The sequence below is a fragment of the Benincasa hispida genome, chromosome 1 (assembly GCF_027475165.1).
Source record: "Benincasa hispida cultivar pf3 chromosome 1, pf3_genome.v1.1, whole genome shotgun sequence".
Taxonomy (NCBI): Eukaryota; Viridiplantae; Streptophyta; class Magnoliopsida; order Cucurbitales; family Cucurbitaceae; genus Benincasa; species Benincasa hispida.
Genome location: NC_143478.1, coordinates 71455754 through 71466300, shown reverse-complemented (window position 1 = coordinate 71466300; position 10547 = coordinate 71455754). Strand labels below are relative to the sequence as shown.

At 33.3% G+C, this 10547-nt stretch overlaps 1 long non-coding RNA gene across 1 annotated transcript; it reads left to right on the top strand.

The window, feature by feature from the left end:
* Positions 1-7267: 7267 nt before the first annotated feature.
* LOC120081322 (uncharacterized) lies at positions 7268-10330 on the top strand. The gene is made up of 4 exons (XR_016525494.1): positions 7268-7714; positions 7965-8074; positions 9278-9352; positions 10107-10330. It is a non-coding gene; the product is annotated as an uncharacterized LOC120081322 (long non-coding RNA).
* Positions 10331-10547: the final 217 nt, after the last annotated feature.

The following is a 10547-nucleotide window of genomic DNA, read 5'->3' as shown; positions in this document are numbered from 1 at the left end:
CTAGTACGGGGACTTCATGGACCTATTGATCATGGGTTCTAACGATCCGAGATTAATCAGCTAAACTCATTAGACCGATCTAACCCCCATTCATTAACTAATGGGTCATTCCATTAAAGCTCATAGTTGAACTCCCTTCACTGTAGATATATTATGTCCACTTGATATAACCATAATTAAACTTAACAAGTTGTTCGTAATAATGGTTGGGTCAAATCTCTGTTTTACCCCCAAAATTACCTCTTGCTTCTTAAATCCCCACTAATCCCTAATGAACTATTGTTTTGTGCTCCAATCATAAAACTGAGTCCCTCTCATGCCAAATGAGAGGGGGGATCTCTTGTTCAAACCCTAGAATCAGTACTTAAAGAAACAACCTCTCTACTATCCCTAAAGCGGGTAGGAGTGAATTCTCTCTTGCACCCTATGTTCCCAGCTATCTATCCAGTCTTACCCCTGAAATGACAGTCTTATTGAACCGACGCTCAGCCAACGCCCACCTATGCAAATTTAAGGGCAATCCCGATAAACAGGAGTTCATAGTTAGCTCAGAATTAAGGTCAAGTTACCTAGGTCATCGCTTTGAAATAGTCAGCCTTAAACAGTAAACAATGTTATAAAGTAAGAGTGACTCATTTCGTGGTCCGATCTTGTACAAACTCTTTTGCACAAGGACACCCCCACTTCTCATGTCTAACATGAACGAATTAGAATCACTTTGTTTGTAGCACTTTACAACTCCTTATAACAATTATAGAGTAGGCCATATCAAATAGTGTTACCAGAATAAGGTACCCAATCTTATCTATATACTATAGATCATTTTGACTATTTATTCGAACCTGATCCACTTTTATATCTCCACACAAAGTTCAAGTACTCATCCAATAGTCAAGGGAATTTTAGGTTTATTGGATTTCTATTCAAGCAATAGATCTATTCAATAACACCTTTATTGAATTTTCAGAATAATTTCCATTGTTTATATACCACGAGTTTTAGGACATAAAACCCAACAAAGAACTGATCCTCAATTGAATCCATTGAGCTACTAAGAGGATCTTATGGACCTGTAGCTCGAAGCTCCAATAGTATGTGAATAACTGATTAAACTCTTTAGCCACATATCCACCATCCGTTAACTGCTAGACACTCCACTAAAGACTGGCAGGTGAACTCTTCTTACTATAGATATATTATGTGTTCATCTTAACCAATCAGTAGTGTGACAACCCTTCATAGATCGCTTGTAAGTACAACTCGACCAATAATCATTATAACCCTTTAGTTACATCTAACTTCTTATGTACCACTGATCCCTCTAATGAACATAAGTCATAGTTCTACTATGACTGAGTCCTCTTTTCCAAAGAGAAGTTGTGACCATTATGTTCAAGCCCTGGAATTAGACCTTAAGGAAGTAATCTCTTTACTTATCCTTGCTTCGGGAAAGAAGTGAATTCCATCTTGTGTAAGTGAGTTCTCAGCTCCTAGATTAGACAAGTCACCAAAAAGGTAGGCATGTTGAGTTGAAAAATCTGGCCACTCTCACTCATACTAATCAAAGGACCGCCCTCAAAGGCAGGAGTTCCCAAAACACTCAGGATTAAGGTCGTGTCACCTACGATCATTTAGGTGAGATGCAAGTCTCTAGTATCAACGATATTATATACAGAGTCTAGTCATCTCGTGGTCCGGTCTTATACAAACTCTTTGTATAGGACACCCTCGCTCGTACGTCTCCACATGAATGGTCAGGATCTACCATTTGTAGTAGTTTACAACACTTACAAATCTCTACAAAGCGGGCCGTATCTGTAGTGTCACCAGGATCAGATATCCCACTTTAATCTTTATACTACAGACTATTTAGGTTATCACTTAAGGCATGATCCACTTATATATCACATATACATGCTTAAGTTTACACAAGACAACTATGAAACTTTGTTTATTGGATATGAGTAAATGCTAGAATGAAATCAGTTATTTTATTCATCAAACAATGTGTATCATTATAAACAACGAGACTCCGGGAGAATTAGGACCCCAATCCCAACAAAATTAATAAAACACCTAATTCAAACATGAATCCTGTACATGTAATGAATATTTAAATCATAATTTAAATATATTTAACTCTCCAAATATGTTTAATTTAAATAAATTTAAAGGTTAATTATATCGAATATAATTATCAAAACCCTAAAATTGAATTTGAGCATTTCAAATACAAACTCTAAAATTGAATTTGAATATTTCAAGGTTTAATCTTTCACGAGCTAGTAGAGGGACCTTATGAACTTACAGGTCATGAGCTCCATAACAATTTGAATTAATTGGTTAAACTATTTAATTCGAATTAATCAATATTCATTAACTACCGAGACATACCATTATAGCTCGATAGTTGCACTCTTCTCACTATAGATATATTTTTGTCCACTTGATTTAACCATGATCAGTAAGTCGATCCTTCATAGATCATTCGTATTTACAGCTAGGTCAAAATTATCATTTTATCCCTATAAATACATCTTTCTCTTTAATTCACTATTGATTCTCAATTGAATAATTAATTTATAGTCTAACTAATAAACCATGTACCTCTCTATCATGAGAGGGCGGGACTCCTTTGTTCAAGACCAAGAATCCGTACTTAAGAGAACAACCTATCTGCTAACCCTAAATTGGGTAGGAGTAAATTCTATCTTGCAGGACTATGTCCTTAACTATCTATCCGATTTTATCCCTAAAATGGGAGGCTTATTGAGCGATGATGTTGAACCACTCTCACCTATGCAGATCAAAGGATAATCCAGAATAAAAGGAGTTCATAGTTAGCTTAGGATTAAAATCGAGTTACCTTAGGTCATCAATTTGAAATAATTAGTTTTAATAGTAATCGGTTGTTATAAAGAAAAATGACTATTTCGTGGTCAGGTCTTATGCAAATGTCTTTTGCATTGGATGCCTCTACGCGCATGTCTTCACACAAACGATTTTGGGATCACATTGTTTGTATCAATATACAAAGTGAGCCGCATCCATAATGTCCCTAGGATGAGGTACCCAATCTCATCCATATACTTATAGACCTTTTAGGCTATATACTATAACTTGATCCTTCTTTATGTCTCTACACAAAATTAAAGTATTCATACTATAGCCATGAGTTCGTTTATTGGATTTTATAACAGTATACAATTTTAGTAACACTTTTATTGAATGAAATCCCAATAATACTTCTATTACAAAGTAGAATATGTTTCTAATATTACGAACGGTGAGTTTTAAGACATTCCCAACAATAAGAATCTTATAACATATACAAAATGCTTAGAAATTAACCATTGTATTAGACAAAAAATTGTTTTTGTTTCTAATTGCACCTCAAATTATCAATTTTGTAATCAATAGTTGCATTATTTATTTATTTTTTTTAAATCTGGGACTACATATTAGAAACACAATCGAGATGTCAGTGATGTAGTATATATTTTTCAAAGTTCAAAACTATATATGATACAAATCGAGAAGTTAATGGGCTAAAATTTTAATCTTATATAAAGTTGTGATCTTTAACATAAAATTTTGGATATGCCATTGTTCCTATATAAGTTAATTATTTTCGTTTTGACGATATTATATAATTTGAATATTATATCGATACATCTAAAATTATATTTATATGAACTTCTGCCTCCTTTACATAAAATCCTGGATCCGCCATTGAGTGATATTGATGATAGAACTCAGGTAGATATTAGCGATATTCATGTATCGATGATATAAGCAACTTGAGTGATATTAGTGATAGAACTTTGGTAGATATCAATGATTGTTTATCGGTGATATCAGTGAGATCAACAATGAAACTTAGGTATAGATATCAAAGATTTCCGTATATGGATGATATAAGTGATATTAGTGATAACGATGATAAAACTTAGGTAGTTATCAATAATATCCATGTATCTATGATATCAATGAATCACAAATTTTATATCACAAATTTTTTTTTTTTTGAAATTGTGAAGTACAGAGAGCACTTTAGTAAATTTAGGGGTTTTAAAAACTAATTTTACTATTTTGCAAATAGTTTTAGGTTATATGCAATTTTTGCCATATTTTTTTTGCCTGATCTTGCTATCTATCCAAGGAGTCATGTCTATTGTCTATTGATAATTAAATCTGTCTATTGCTATCGTCTACGTGGAGAGAGCAGGGAGAGAGCAGGGAGAGAAAAAAAGAGTGAAAAATTAGATCTTTGTAAGATCAATTAAAATTTCTTAATTTAAAAAATAATTTGTTTTTAATAAATATCTTCTATTTGAATTCAAAACTCTCTTACCAGTTTTCTTATTTTATTTTACTCAACTTTGCAAGCAATAATAATAGTCATCGAAGGAAAATTAGAAAAAAGAAAGAAAATATCAAATATAAATATATGAAAAAGTCGAACAAAATATGGTATCTACATTTGCCATTGTAATTATTGTTTTGATATCGAAATATCAACACGACTATAGAGAATATCCTTATATAAATCTATCCACCTCAAACTTCGTTGTCATCTTGATAATGAGAAAAGTAAAAAAGAAATAAATGATGAATAATATTCCATTTAATACCAGTCGTTAATCAATTAATACCTTTAAAATAACCTAAGATCAACCGCAACAACACAATACCAAGCAATACCATAGACAATAAGTTGAATAGAAAGTAACAATCATAAAATGTGTAGAGAAAGAAGAATGGAACCAGGATTAACCGTGGTTCAATCAAAAGTAGGTCTCAACACAAAAATTCTTTGTTTCTTGCACACAATTAGAGGGTGTTTGGTCTAAGGAGTTTGAGTCTGAATACTAAAAACATCAATTATTTTATCTCTAGTAACTCTTTACATTGTGAGTCTCAGGAGTTCACAATTCTTCAGATGTCATAACTCCATGAAGTTCATAGTTCCACTCCTTACCCTTTAGAGATCGAGATGAAAAGGGGTTGAAGGACCTTGAACATTAACCAATATTTACACTAAAAAAAAATATTAAAGATCGAAGCTTTGGAGGACCTTAAAAAAAGGAAGAACATTCACCAATTTCCAACAACAAACAATGCTTTATTGAAAATATGGATCAGAAATGTTATCCTTCTCTGCCAAATTTGCAGCCATGGCATCGATTTTACTTCCGACGCTCAAGACGAGAAAGGCTTAATTCACCTTTGAGATTTTTCAATGGACCAAGCTCCTCCTATCTTAAATCCTTCCTTGAACCCGACTATAAAACTCAAAAATTTTTGAAGTTGAATCAATCGACTCAAATGTTGAGGCATTTGTTTAGTTTGAACTTGAAAGAGAGAATCCTAGATACCTTAAATTGACCAATTTTCTCAATTTTGTAGGAAGGTCTATCATTTCACTTCAATAAAGTGTTCGTATTCCATGGCCGATTGAAAGAACCTCGTGTCCCTGAGAATTTCCATCCATAGAATAACCCAACCTCAATTTCTGAGCATTTAAAATAACACATGCAACATCGTGTATAACATCGTGCATCTTGCAATATATAATTCTCCCTCCATTATCCTTGACGGCATCTTGAAACAAGGAGCGAGACAACAAGATGTTGAAGTAATTTGCTCCAATATCCTCCATCATCACATTGCTCCCACTAGTTAGTTTAATAAACCCCCGTGTTATCCATATTTGAACGAGTGCTTCTCTTATAAATAAGAGTGGAAAGTTTGAACAATAGGCAAATAATTGTTTTAATGAGGATCATGGCAGACAGTCCACACACACAATTTTATGATAGATAAAATATGATTTTCATCTTGTAATAGAATTCTTATTAGATTTTCCAAAGTTGATTGAAATTCTTCACAAGTATCGTCTAATTTCACCATTCCTCCAAACAATTTCACAACCAATGGTATGCCACCAAATTTTTTAACAAGCTCTTCTTGAACTACATGATCAATTCTTGGAATCATTGGCAAACCACTTCCAAATACACATTTTTGAAAAAAAGTCCAACAATGATCATTTGATAATTTTATGATGACTTGTCTCTACAATATTAGCAACTTCATCACTCCTAGTACTCACAAAATAACACTTCCAAATTTTTTTTATTGAAAGCCCTTAACTCATTCCATAGATTGGGATTTTCATTCCAAACATCATCAACCATGAGAAAATACTTTTTGTCCCTAAACAATTTTTGGAGCGCTTGAAGTATAGCTTCCTTATTGTCTAAGCCACCACAATTTTTATCAAGAGTTTCCAAAATGAAACGAAACTGCGTACCAGCCCGGTTTCCACCTTGTGTCGAAGATTTTCTTAAGAGAGCTCGTCGAGTAAGACATCGATTTCGAAAATGATATCTTCAAGCTTCTCCACCCATAGTTTCAAGTCTTGATGCTCTGCCTTGATTTTGTTAGCATCAAGTAGAATGGCTTCTACCATGAGTAAAGAGTCCCTCAGCTTTGAAAGCTCCTTCTTAAACCCCCATGCCAGCCCCATTTGCTGTGCTACAAGCTTTACTGTCTTCTTCAACACTTCCTCTACAGCAAAGCTCCGCAACAATTCCCCCATATTTTCTCCTCTCAGATTCTCCAAGTTTGCAATTCAAGAACCTTTGGGATTTTTGTACCGACACCCCCTTTTCACGGCCAAAATGAGAAAAGACAATCTTTTTACAGAACTACGTACATATATTTTTTTACATTTGGCTTGCATCATCATATAAAATTACTATGACAATCACGTGAAGCATGCGAGGTGACCCTTGATGTTTGATTCTTGCTATTCACTCGCTCACTTCGATACTCATTTCTCCTCTATTGATTGTTCATCTTTTAACTCTCTCTATATTAGAGCGAGAATCGAGAATGAGTAACAAGAGCGAGTAAGTATTGAGTCATCGAGAGTGAGTAGCGAGAATCAAGCATTAAGGGATACCATGCACGCTTCGAAGGATTGTTATGATAATTTTACCTTATAAAAAAAAGAAAAGAAAACATGCTTTTCTTAAAAAAATTTGTCTTTTTTGTTTGGCCCTTAAAAATAGGTCATCAACTCGAAGTTACCAAACATTTGTGTCCACAAAAAGAGGTGTCAACTAAAAATCTTATATACATGACACCCTTAAAGAAAATAAGAGGAAAAAAAGGGTGAAGAAGACAAAGATGAACGCTACAAGAAAAAGTCTTTCTATAGCCTTTGGATATAGCCTTTTTCAAACTAGACTATGAAATTGAAAGGAAAAAAAAAATTCTATTTTTTGTTTTGTTTTGTTTTGTTTTTTTTTTTTTTTTTGCTTTCTCTGTTTCTCTTACCCTACATTTTTTTTTCTCTCTCTCTCCCCTTCCTCTCCATTTCTTTCTCTTCTTTTAACTCTGTCTTTTGTTAGATCTAAAAATGTTTGTTTCATAGCATCAAAATTTGGGTACTTTTTGAAACAATGAGATATGAAGATCCACGACGGTGAACGGAAGGTAGAGACCAGTTGCAGATCTGATTTGGTGGCAGTGGACTCTCAGCGACAGGAGACAATGTAGATATTACAGCGGCTTAATGGAGGAAGTGACGAACAACGGAGAAGAGTTGGTCTAGACAACAGATCTAGTACCAACCGAGTGGTTCTGGGTGGCGAAGATTGTTCTTCGAACATAGTGGTTCTGGGCGATATAGGTTCTTCTTCGAGTTAGGTTTCACACAAAAAAACATTATTTAGTATTGAGTTTCTTTCAAATCGTTACGTCGTTTTCCATTTGTAGTTGTATTGATCGATCTGAGTTGAAGGATAGATTTGGTTTGATAGTGTTGAGTATACTTAAGCTTTTCATAAGATTTGATTTCTTTTTTTTAATTGTTATTTTGCACCCTCTCTCTTTTTTTTTTCTTCCTTTCAATCTCACAGTTATTGCAAATTTTTCTTATATTTTCCAACCAGAGGCTCCTCTTAAACCATTTTTGCAACAAAACATTTGAAGCCCTGAACCATTTGCTGAAGAGGATGATCCAGTAAAACCATCTGGTTGTTGCTTGTCCTAAAAAAACTAGGTAATATTCTTTTTCTATTTGAGATGGTTTCATATAAAATTTTTCTTTGCTGAAGAGGACTCATTAAAGCCCTAACCTTTTGTTGTAGAATTGTTTGATTCTTCTATACTAGTTGCAAAATTTATTTTCTTGAATTCTAGGTGCTCTGTTTTGTCTAAGATCCCATTCATTTCTCTCTATCCCTTCTTTGTCTTTCATTAACACTTCATTTTCATTTTTTTTTTCTTTTCAAAATGTCTAACGTAGTACACTAAAACACAAAAATACACATTTTTTTTTCTCTTGAGTTTATGTTGAGATATTTAAGCCTTAATTTATGTATTATATATATATTTAGGCTATAATTAGGAAATTTGGTTATTGTCCTTTCTAAAAATTCTCTACGTAAATCTCAAGTCAATATAAGAAATTATTGATTCAAATATTATTTCCACATGGTATCAGAGTCCAAATCCTAGGGTTTTATACTTCTCAATCTACTGCTTCTTAATCTACTGCTTTTGTCAACTCTCTACCTCCGTCGAACGGCCATATGCACAAATCCAAAGCTTCCCTGTCCTTTGTCCAATCACACGTGCTTTCATCGTCAACCAGATTGTGCATTCTACTCAGATCTGTACGTTTATGTGTGCAACTTCGTTCTAGCGTTGGTGTTCGACCATTCAAACTTGATCCTCGATCCCCACTATGAAGAACTCGATCCGGTCCAGAACTCGATCTAAGTCTTGATCTGGTCTAAAACTCGATCCTCGATCCCCCACTCGATGCTCACCCACTCGATGCTCCCTCATTTAATGTTCACCCATTTGATGCTCACCCACTCGATTTTCCCCCACTCAATGCTCCCTCAAGAAATCCTCAAAACTTACATCATTGCCTCTCCTCTTCTACTAATTAGGCTCACTTTTGTTTTCTCTTCCCTTCCCAACTAAACCATAATGGACTTATGTTCTTTGCTGTGCATTTCTTCAGATTTATTGCTGGAGAAAAATTGTTGTCATTTTGGCCATCTACAAATTTTTGGATTTCAGATGGGCTCCATTACAACCTAACTTTACCTTGTTATCTTCTTATTTTCTATTTGTTTTTGCCACCTTCTTTGTTTTGATTTCTTTTTTTGCATCTTATGTAATCTGTTTTTTAAGTTTGGGAGATAAACATAATTCATAATATATTTTATTTATCAAAATTTATCTTCTTCAGAGTTATGTGTGATGTGGAGGTGCATAAGAGTTAAGTGCGACATGGAGGTCCTCTATTGTATACCACACTTAATTTGTAAGTCTTGAAGTTCAAATTTCACTTCGCCTTTATTTTTGCTTTTAAATATTATAAAATTTGAAGGAGACTACCACTATGGTTTCTTAAACTTAGAAATCGTTCATTGTTTTTTTAGATGAAAAATTCTATTGGTATAGTTAATTATAGAAGTTTCTAAATATGAACTTTTTTTTTCACAACCATGTCCTACATAGAAGTGGGAGATTTTCTTTGGATTTTTGAGGTTTTTAAGTGGGAAATGCCAAATTAAGAGACTTCAAATCAAAGTAGATTTGGAGGGGATGGGGGTAGATATCACATGGAAGATACTCAAATTAGTGTGTGTGGGGTGGTTTCAATTTGTTTTACTAATTGAAGTAAAACCAGAAGCGTATTAAGTAGATTGTCTATTTTCTACCACTTTGAAAGCCATTAGAAAAGGTTCATGTGAGTTGTTTGATTGTAGACAACTTTGTATTTGGTGCTACCATTGGAATATAATAAACCTTAAGATCTTAGACTTTAGATTCAGCAAAAAGTTGCTCAATTATACTTTATATTTGTATATTAATTGAGGAATTGAATCAAATAATGAGAAGGTTTCTTAGTTCTTAATAGTAAATTTTGGCAACTAGAAAAAGTTGAAACATTATTTGCTCTTTAAGTGGTTTAAGGCTCAAAGTAAGAGGTTAGCGACTTAGAATTGATGGTTGATGGTCTTCTTCACCTAGTAAACTAGTGTATATGATTTTTTTTGGAATTTTTTTTGTAGGTGGATGGAATGAGGCTTTGCATATTGATGAAAAATGAAGATGACAACTCACTTAACCCTTAAATTTTGTACTCATTACGGAAATATTCAAAAGTTGGTGAATCTTGTATTTTGCTAATCATTTTGTATTAATTACTTTGTAACTTTCTTTCATTGTATTACATTAATTAAATGTGTCATGTAAGGGATTACAAAATTTCAATTGTGAGATGAAACTTGTGATATTTTACGTGTCATGATACTTTATTATATATAATCCATGTATATTTTCCATCTATCATTTATATGAAATTTGATGAATATTAGTGAAATGGTTTGCCATATTGTTATAAATAATGAAAATTGGCTAAAAATAGCCATTATGACAATTGGTAATTTATCATTGATGAGAAAAAGCTATAAATTTGTCTAATAACATTAAGAAAAGGCTATAAAATCTTC